This window comes from Macaca mulatta, chromosome 2 (genome assembly GCF_049350105.2).
Source record: "Macaca mulatta isolate MMU2019108-1 chromosome 2, T2T-MMU8v2.0, whole genome shotgun sequence".
NCBI classification, from domain to species: Eukaryota; Metazoa; Chordata; class Mammalia; order Primates; family Cercopithecidae; genus Macaca; species Macaca mulatta.
In genome coordinates, this window is record NC_133407.1 from 2,167,813 (window position 1) to 2,177,398 (window position 9,586).

A 9,586-nucleotide genomic window follows, 5' to 3' on the forward strand; every position below is an offset into this window, starting at 1 on the left:
CCAAAGTGCTGGGATTACAGGCGTGGGGGATCTGCCTGCCTCAGCCTCCCAAAGTGCTGGGATTACAGGCGTGGGCCACCGTGCCCGGCCTAAATCATTTTATTTTATTTTATTTTATTTATTTTTTGGAGACAGAGTCTTGCTCTGTCGCCAGGCTGCAGTGCAGTGGTGCGATCTCAGCTCACTGCAATCTCCGCCTCCTGGGTTCATGCCATTCTCCTGCTTCAGCCTCCTGAGTAGCTGGGACTACAGACATGCACCACTACACCCAGCTAATTTTTTGTATTTTTAGTAAAGACAGGGTTTCACCATGTTGGCCAGAATGGTCTCGATCTCTTGACCTTGTGATTGACCCGCCTCGGCCTCCCAAAGTGCTGGGATTACAGGTGTGAGCCACAGTGACCAGTGGTTTATTTTTATATAACAACTTTATTGAGATATAACTCACCTACCATATAATTTACACATTTAATGTGTACGAGGCAATTTTTTTTAGCATATTCACATAGTCATGAAACCATCACCACAATTTTAGAACATTTTCATAACCTCAAAAGGAAACCCCATACCCATTACCAGTCACTCCCATTTTCCCCCAAACCCCCAGGCCTAGGTAACCACTAATCTTTTTTTTTTTTTTTTGAGATGGAGTCTTGCTCTGCCGCCCATGCTGGAGTGCAGTGGCACAATCTTGGCTCACGGCAAGCTCCACCTCCCAGGTTCACACCATTCTCCTGCCTCAGCCTCCCGAGCAGCTGGGACTACAGGGGCCCACCACCACGCCTGGCTAGTTTTTTGTATTTTTAGTAGAGACAGGGTTTCACCGTGTTAACCAGGATGGTCTCGATCTCCTGACCTTGTGATCCACCCGTCTCGGCCTCCCAAAGTGCTGGGATTATAGGCGTGAGCCACTGCACCCGGCTGGTAACCACTAATCTTTCTCTCTCTACATATTTGCCTTTTCTGGACAACTCATATAAATGAAATCATGTATCATGTGATCATCTGTGACTGACTTTTTTCACTTAGCATAATGTTTTCGAAGTTTGTTCCTGTTGTAGCATGTATCAGTACTTCATTCTCTTCCACGACTGAAAAATGTTCCACTGCATGGCTGGATGCAGTGGCTCACACCAGTATTCCCAGCACTTTGGGAGGCTGAGGCGGGTGGATAGCTTGAGCTCAGGAGCTCGAGACCTGCCTGGGCAGAAACCCCATCTCTACCTGTGGTCCCAACTATTGTGGAGGCTGAGGTGGGAGGATTGCTTGAGCCCAGGAGGAGTTTGCAGTGAGCTGAGATAGCGCCACTGAATTCCAGCCTGGGTGACAGAAGGAGACCACATCAAAAAAAAAAAAAAGAAAGAAAGAAAAGAAGAAGGAAGGAAGGAGAAAGAAAGGAATTCCACTGCATGGATATACTGTATTTATCCACTTGTTAGTTGATGGACATTTGGGTTGTTTCTACTTCTCAGTAATCATCACTAATGCTGTTCTGAACATTCATATTCAGGGGTTTGTACAGCATGTCTTCCTTTCTTTTGGGTCTCTAGGAATGGAATTTGTGAGCCACCTGATAACTCCATGCTTTTACCTTTTGAGGAGCTGCCAGACCCCCTTTCCAAAGTCTCTGCACCATCTGACACTCCCACCAGCCATGTATGAGGGTCCCAGTTTCTCCACATACTTGTTATTATTTGACCTTTTGATCCTAGCCATCCTAGGGCATATAAAGTGATATGTCATTGTAGCTTTCTTTTTTGGGGTTTTTTAGACAGGGTTTCACTCCCGTCACCCAGGCTGGAGTGCAATGGCACAATCTCGGCTCACTGCAACCTCTGCTTCCCGGGTTCAAGCCAGTCTCCTGCCTCAACCTCCCAAGTAGCTGAGATTACAGGCATAGGCCACTATGCTCGGCTAATTTTTGTATTTTTTGTAGAGATGGGGGTTCACCATGTTGGCCAGGCTGGGCTTGAACTCCTGGGCTCAAGCGATCCATCCACCTCAGCTTCCCAAAGCGCTGGGATTACAGGGATAAGCCATAGCTCCTGGCCTCTCATTGTAGTTTTGATTTGCATTTCCCTGATGACAAATGATACTAAGCATCTTTTCATATGATTACTGGCCATTTGTATCCTTCTGCAGAAATGTGATAACACCCTTTGCTCATTTTAAAACAGGGTTATTTGTTTATTATTGAGTTGAAGTAATTCCTTCTTTTGAGTGTCAGTGACTGAGGTTCACTGTGACACAGAGGGGCTCTCCTGGACAGCTGTGGCAGACACTCCATATTAAAAGGCAACATGATGCTGTCAGGAAGAACAAAAAAGCAATTATAAAAACATGTTGGGCCGGGTGCGGTGGCTCAAGCCTGTAATCCCAGCACTCTGGGAGGCCGAGGCGGGCGGATCACGAGGTCAGGAGATCGAGACCATCCTGGCTAACACGGTGAAACCCCATCTCTACTAAAAAAAATACAAAAAACTAGCTGGACGAGGTGGCGGGCGCCTGTAGTCCCAGCTATTCGGGAGGCTGAGGCAGGAGAATGGCGTAAACCCGGGAGGCGGAGCTTGCAGTGAGCTGAGATCCGGCCACTGTACTCCAGCCCGGGCGACAGAGCGAGACTCCGTCTCAAAACAAAAAAAAACAAAAAAAAACCAAAAAAAAACCATGTTATTACATATTTATGCACCTTTTTTCTCTCTCTTTGCTATCTATTCTCACAGCTGTAAATATGAATTATTTCTCTAGGTAGAAGCCAAGAGTAAGTCAGCTTCTCCCAAGAACGAGTTGCCTGGGTTTTGAGACAGTTTTCTGCCACACTTTGGGTAACTGCAGTCGCCAGGAGTCTGACTTCTGAGGGCATTGGGTGCCATTTGCCGTAAGTGGAGACAGTAGGTTGAAGAGGGTGGGACTAACTGGGGAAAGTTTTGGGGAGGTGAATCTTTAGTGAAATCTCCAAGAACACAATGGTGAGGACCTGGCAGAGTGGAGGAGATTTTAAGGCTGGGGTAACTGAGTAGTGGCGTCTGGGCACTGGGTCCTGTAGAAGCGAATTGGCAAGATGAATGAGCAGGGCATCACTGGTGTGACTGATCTTGGTCAAGGCGGTGAGAAGTCGTGAAGAGACAGGGTCTGCATGGGAGCAGTGGAAGGTCTAAAATTCAGCCTTTGAGCCCAGGGCTAGGCTTATGCTAGTAACTGGTTCTGATAGGTTAAGCTTCCTCTGGTTTGCTGGTGTGAGAAGAAAGAAAACCTACTCCTCCCTGTTTCCGCCTCACCAGCTTCCCCTCCTCGGCCAGCCCCACCCTGCCCCCAGCCCGTGTGGCTAAACTGCCCAACTGACAATTAAAACCCACACCTCCCAACAGACCTCGCACCACCCAGAAGCCCCAGTCCCCACCATTCCTTCTGCTCCCCGGCTGAGAGTCGCTCCAGCCAATCACCTTCCAGGTGCAGGGCGACCGCTGCAGGGCCTCTGCCTCTTCGGGGGCCTCTCCCTCTCGCCTCCCCTGATTGTGGCTGAACTGTCACCACTTGATAGCAAACCACACTTGACACAGGAAGGAGAACAGGGCCCATCGCCCTGGGCCTCCATGAAATCAACAAGGGCGCGTTCCTCCCACCGCAGGCGCTGCTGAGCCTCCCGCCCTTCCTTCCGGTCGCTCTGGGTCTCGCGAGGCCCCGCAGGGAGCCCTCTGGTGGTCTCGCGAGGCCCCGCAGGGAGCCCAATGGTGGTCTCCCGAGGCCCCGCAGGGAGCCTCTGGTGGTCTTGTCCAGCGAAGGGAGAGGAAGAAAAAATCTCTTTTTCTTACTCTACTTACAACTCCTTTTTTTCTTCCAACTCCTTTTTTGTTCTTCCTGACAGCATCGTGTTGCCTTTTAATATGGCGGCACGTGGGCGGGAGATGAGTCTGGGGCCCTCGGACCTCTGCTTTGTGGCAGTTCTCACCTTGCCCCGCTCGCTGCCGACGCGCCTGCGGGCTGGGTTCGCTCTTCCTCCTCTCCCGCGTCTCAGGAACCTGCCGCTGACCCCCCAGCCCGCGCCCTCCCGGTTCTAGGAATCCACCACTTTCTTGCTTTTGCTTGGGTATCTGGCGGAGGGGCCGTGGGGCCGAGGAAAGAGCAATGAGGGAAGCTCAAAGCCAGAGTCGTCTCCAGTGAGGAGCTGCCGGAGGGTGTTCAAGTTTTTGCAGAGTGAGGAGCAGAGTGATGGGTATAAAGTCAGAGGGAGCAGGGAAGGGCCCGGATCATGCAGGGCCTTGAGCCTGTGGTAAGGACTCTGGGATTTATATTCACCAGTTATGAAAAAGGACTTCTCGGCCGGGCGTGGTGGCTCACACCTGTAATCCCAGCACTTCGGGAGGCCAAGGCGGACGGATCGCCTAAGGTCAGGAGTTCGAGACCAGCCTGGACAACATGGTGAAACCTCGTCTCTACTAAAACTACAAAAATTAGCCGGATGTGGTGGTGCACACCTGCAATCCCAGATACTTGGGAGGCTGAGGCAGGAGAATCGCTTGAACCCGCGAGGTGGAGGTTGCAGTGAGCTGAGATCCTGCCATTGCACTCCGGCGTGGGCAACAAGAGTGAAACACTGTCAAAAAAAAAAAAAAAAAAAGAAAGAAAAAAGAAAGAGAAAGAAAAGAGAGAAAAGAAAGAAAAAAGAAAAGACAGAGGACTTGTCAGTGACCACAAATGAGTAAGTCCTCAACCTCTGCAACGGCTCTAGAGCAAATGACACTTTAGCCTTCATTCATTTAAGAAACCTGTGCCTAGGCCCTACAAGGTGCTAGACTAAGTATTCTTGGGGATACATACAAATATGAACAAGCCAGAGGCCCTCTCTGACAGGACTCGCTGACCAGGGGGAAGGCATAACTGCACAGATGAGCTGCGACGCCCCATGGGAAATGCGGGGCAGAGCCAGCAACAAAGTCCTGTCGAGGCACAAAGAGAGGCTGTCATCCCCCTGCAGCCTCCTCCTTGGCATGGCCTCATTTTCCTTGTCGGATCCTTAGTGTCCCACCCCGTGCCAGGTCCCACCCCAGGAGGGTCCAGTGCACACTTCCAGAAAGTCGGGGCTGCACTGCCCCAGCGGCTGTGCCCTTCGTGCTCTCCCCGTCCCAGGACTCTCCCAGCACCGCATGCCCATTTTCCCCATGGTCCTTTCTGCCCTAGACCAGACTGTGGTTAGTCATGGGTGCCCCTTCCCCTCGCTGTCCCACTGCACGCCCTGGCACGGACAGGACACTTCCATGTCGTCTTTGCACCACCTGAACTCTGATCATAGGTTGATACTGTCGGTGTTTCAGGACAGGAAGAGGCAGTGTCCCCACCGAGGTCAGTCACCGGAGTCAGTGGCTGAGGGAGGCCGTGGGCAGCAGGGAGCCAGAGGAGTTGATCTCAGGATTGGAGACCGCCGCTTCCTCCAGGAGGAGAAAACCTGCCGGGAAAAGCCCCCAGCCCCACCCCCACCTCCGCACTGCCTTCGGCCTCTGCATTGACCCCTCCACTTCTCCAGGACAGGCATCATGAGGCGTTGAATGGTACCAGTGTGGGCGGTGGGCTCTCCTCTTTCCGGTTTTAATTCTTGGTTCTTAAAAACTCCGTTCCAAATGAGGGAAATGAAACTACTGAACACTCTCCCCCAGTAGCCAGCTGACGTGGGGCGAGAGAACAATTCCCAGTTAAGGCCCCAAAGGAAATCCCCTCCCTGCCATGTGCTGAGGCTGGAGAAGTGGGGGCTGGAGAAGTGGGGGCTGGGAGAAGTGGGGGCTGGAGAAGTGGGGACTGGGAGAAGTGGGGACTGGAGAAATAGGGGCTGGGAGAAGTGGGGGCTGGGAGAAGTGGGGGCTGGAGAAGTAGGGGCTGGGATAAGTAGAGGCTGGAGAAGTGGGGGCTGGAGAAGTGGGGGCTGGGATAAGTAGAGGCTGGAGAAGTGGGGGCTGGAGAAGTGGGGGCTGGAGAAGTAGGGGCTGGAGAAGTAGGGGCTGGAGAAGTGGGGGCTGGGAGAAGTGGGGGCTGGGAGAAGTGGGGGCTGGAGAAGTAGGGGCTGGAGAAGTGGGGGCTGGGAGAAGTGGGGGCTAGAGAATTGGGGGCTGGGGTAAGTGGGGGCTGGAGAAGTAGAGGCTGAAGTGGGGGCTGGAGAAGTGGGAGCTGGGAGAAGTGGGGGAGGCTCTAGCTCCCTGCTGAGCCAGGCCCCGCCACCAAGGTGAAGGACCTGTCTGTGGCCAGCAGCTGAGAGCCCACAGCACAGTGGAGAACCCGAGGCAGGAGTGAGAGGACCATGATTTAGCGCCGGATGAGCCACCAGTTCCAGGTCCCATGGCTCCACTGCTTAGGTGCAGTCCAGATGCTCCTCTCTCACAGACCCCTCTGGAGTGCGGAGCAGCCCCAGCTCCCCCCACAGCTCCCTTGCACACTGAGCTGTGTCTCCTCTCACAGTCTGGCTGTAGCCCCCCACCCCTGGTCTCAAATAGGTTACAATCTGGAAAAGCAGTCAGGGGTGGGGGTCAAGGGCAGAAGCTAAGGCTCCCTTTGATCTTCTTGGGAGGCTGAGAAGTCCCACAAGTGACAAACTCTTACGAAGCTTAGTTTAAGAAAGAAAAGAGATCCCCACACCTGCAGAGGGCAGCAGCTAGAGAATTATTATAGACAAAGCGGGTTGACCGCCATCATTCCTTCCTTCTTCCCTCTCTTTGTTTCTTTTCTCCTTTCTTTCTTTTTTTTTTTTGGAGATGAAGTTTCACTTTTGTTGCCCAGGCTGGAGTGCAGTGGCATGATCTCGGCTCACTGCAACCTCCACCTCCCAGGTTCCAGCAATTTTCCCGCCTCGGCCTCCCGAGTAGTTGGGATTACAGGCATGTGCCATCACGCCCAGCTAATTTTTTGTTTTTTTTTTGTTTTTTTTTTTTTTTTTGAGACGGAGTCTCGCGCTGTCACCCAGGCTGGAGTGCAGTGGCCGGATCTCAGCTCACTGCAAGCTCCGCCTCCCGGGTTCACGCCATTCTCCTGCCTCAGCCTCCCGAGTAGCTGGGACTGCAGGCGCCCGCCACCTCGCCCGGCTAGTTTTTTGTATTTTTTAGTAGAGACGGGGTTTCACCGTGTTAACCAGGATGGTCTCGATCTCCCGACCTCGTGATCCGCCCGTCTCGGCCTCCCAAAGTGCTGGGATTACAGGCTTGAGCCACCGCGCCCGGCCAATTTTTTGTATTTTTAATAGGGATAGGGTTTCACTATGTTGGTCAGGCTGGTCTTGAACGCCTGACCTCAGGTGATCCACCCACCTTGGCCTCCCAAAGTGCTGGGATTACAGGTGTGAGCCACTGTGCACAGCCTCCTCCTTTCTTTGAGCAAATAGTCACCAAGCCCCTTTATGTGCATAAAACACTATATTTTTTGGAATAACACATGACCCCTGCCTCCAAAACTTTGTAGTAGGCCAAGCATGGTGGCTCACGCCTGTAATCCTAGAACTTTGGGAGGCCAAGGTGGGTGGATCACCTGAGGTCAGGAGTTCAAGACCAGCCTGGCCAACATTGTAAAACCCCATCTCTACTAAAAATACAAAAAATTAGCTGGAAGTGGTGGCAGGTGCCTGTAATCCCAGCTACTTGGGAGGCTGAGGCAGGAGAATTGCTTGAACCCAGGAGGCGGAGGTTGCAGTGAGCTGAGATGGCGCCATTGCACTCCAGCCTGGGCAACAAGAGCAAAACTCTGTCTCAAAAGAAAAAAAAGTTGTAGTGCAGTTGTGGAAACAAGACAGAAGTCCAAAGAATTAAATCACAATACAAGAGATGTCATGAGGCCGGTGGATACTGGGGACGGTGGCACCATGTGTTCAGAGGACAAGGTGGCAATTGCAGTGGGGAAGGCTTCATGGAGGAGGGAAGTCCAAGCCATGCCTCTGGGATGTGGAGGGTTGGGGTGGGCAGAAGAGGCCATTCCAAAGAAGGGAACCCTCTGCCAGAGAGACTGGAGAGTGGGAAGCGTTTGTTCTGTGTTCAGGGAAATAGTGGGCAGCCCGGGCTGGGGGAACCCACCTGCAGGTCATGTGTGCAGTGATGGTGAAGTGTGGGCGGTAGTCGTGAAGAGAGGCTGGAGGCGAGCTCAGGCTGAATAAGGCATCTGGACTTTCTCCTCCAGCCAGGAGCTGCCTGGTTTGTTGCTTTCACTTTGGATCTCAGAGATGCTGCTGTGCTGCTTAATACTGTACTTGCTTTATTCCTGTTGAGTGGAATAAAGCAAACACCCTAATATGTGGAGCACGCTCAAAGAAAGAGGCACATGGCCCCCCAGAAATTCTCGTGATCCTGTGGAGGGGTGAGCTTGGCCAGGGCAAGTAGGCCGGATGCACCAGGGTTGCATTGGACAAGAAGCACTCTGGTCTCCTCTGCCTCGAAAAGCACAGTGAGCAGGGAGCCCAGAGCTCACGACCAAGTAGGAGGATCCAGAGCTGTGCAGTCAGACTTCCAGCCTTGCTGGCATGTTCTGCTTTCAACTGGAATCTGCGCCGGTTTCAGCTGGACATCCAGGCTTCCACCCACTGAGCCAGCGTGCTGCTAGACTAGCGGAGGGCTGCTGGTGTTGCCAACCAACTGGCTTGTCTCTACACATCCTTCAAGACCACTGGGGCCGGGTGCGGTGGCTCACACCTATAATTCCAGCACTTTGGGAGGCCGAGGTGGGCAGATTGCTTGAGACCAGCCCAGATAACATGGTGAGACCCCTGTCTTTACTAAAACTACAAAAGACATGGTGGTGTGTGCCTGTGGTCCCAGCTACTCAGGAGGCTGAGGTAGGAGGATCACCTGAGCCCAAAGGTTGAGGCTGCAGTGAGCCTTGATTATGCCACTGCACTCCAGCCTAGGCAACACAGTGAGACCCTGTCTCAAAAAAAAAAAAAGAATTAAAAAGAATAAAAAAGACCATTGGTTTACTAAATTTTTTTTTGAGGGGTAGCAGCTGCCTTTCTCAAAAGAAATTCTATGGAGGACCCCAATGTATGAAACATATCAAAGTGGAATTACTGGGATGCGGAGGGAATGGGGTACCTGGATCCCACCTGCCAGTCTTTAGGCATTCATGAGGAACCCCTGAACCTGCTGAAGCCTGTAAAAGGGCTTAAGCAGAGTGTGAGATGACCCAATGCACATTTTAGAAAGATGCCCGTGGTTGCTGGGTAGAGCCGACATTGGAGAGGGACGCGATTGGGGGCGGGGAGCCAGTTTCAGGAGGCTATGAAAGTGGTCCAGACGTGAGCTGATGAGGTCTAGACCCAGGGCAACAGCCTAAGGATGAAGAGCAGGGTTGGATTCCAGAATCCAACATTTCTGAGCTAGAATCAGCAGGAATTTCTGCTCAATTGGATATAAAGGGTGAAGGCTGTGAGGACTGGGCTGCCTGGGCTGAAATGTACCGTAAAGTGTGACAGCCGTACAGGAGAGAAACTGCTGGGACAAAGGATAAGAGTTGAGTTTGGCCGGGCGCGGTGGCTCACGCCTGTAATCCCAGCACTTTGGGAGGCCGAGGCGGGCGGATCACAAGGTCAGGAGATCGAGACCACGGTGAAACCCCGTCTCTACTA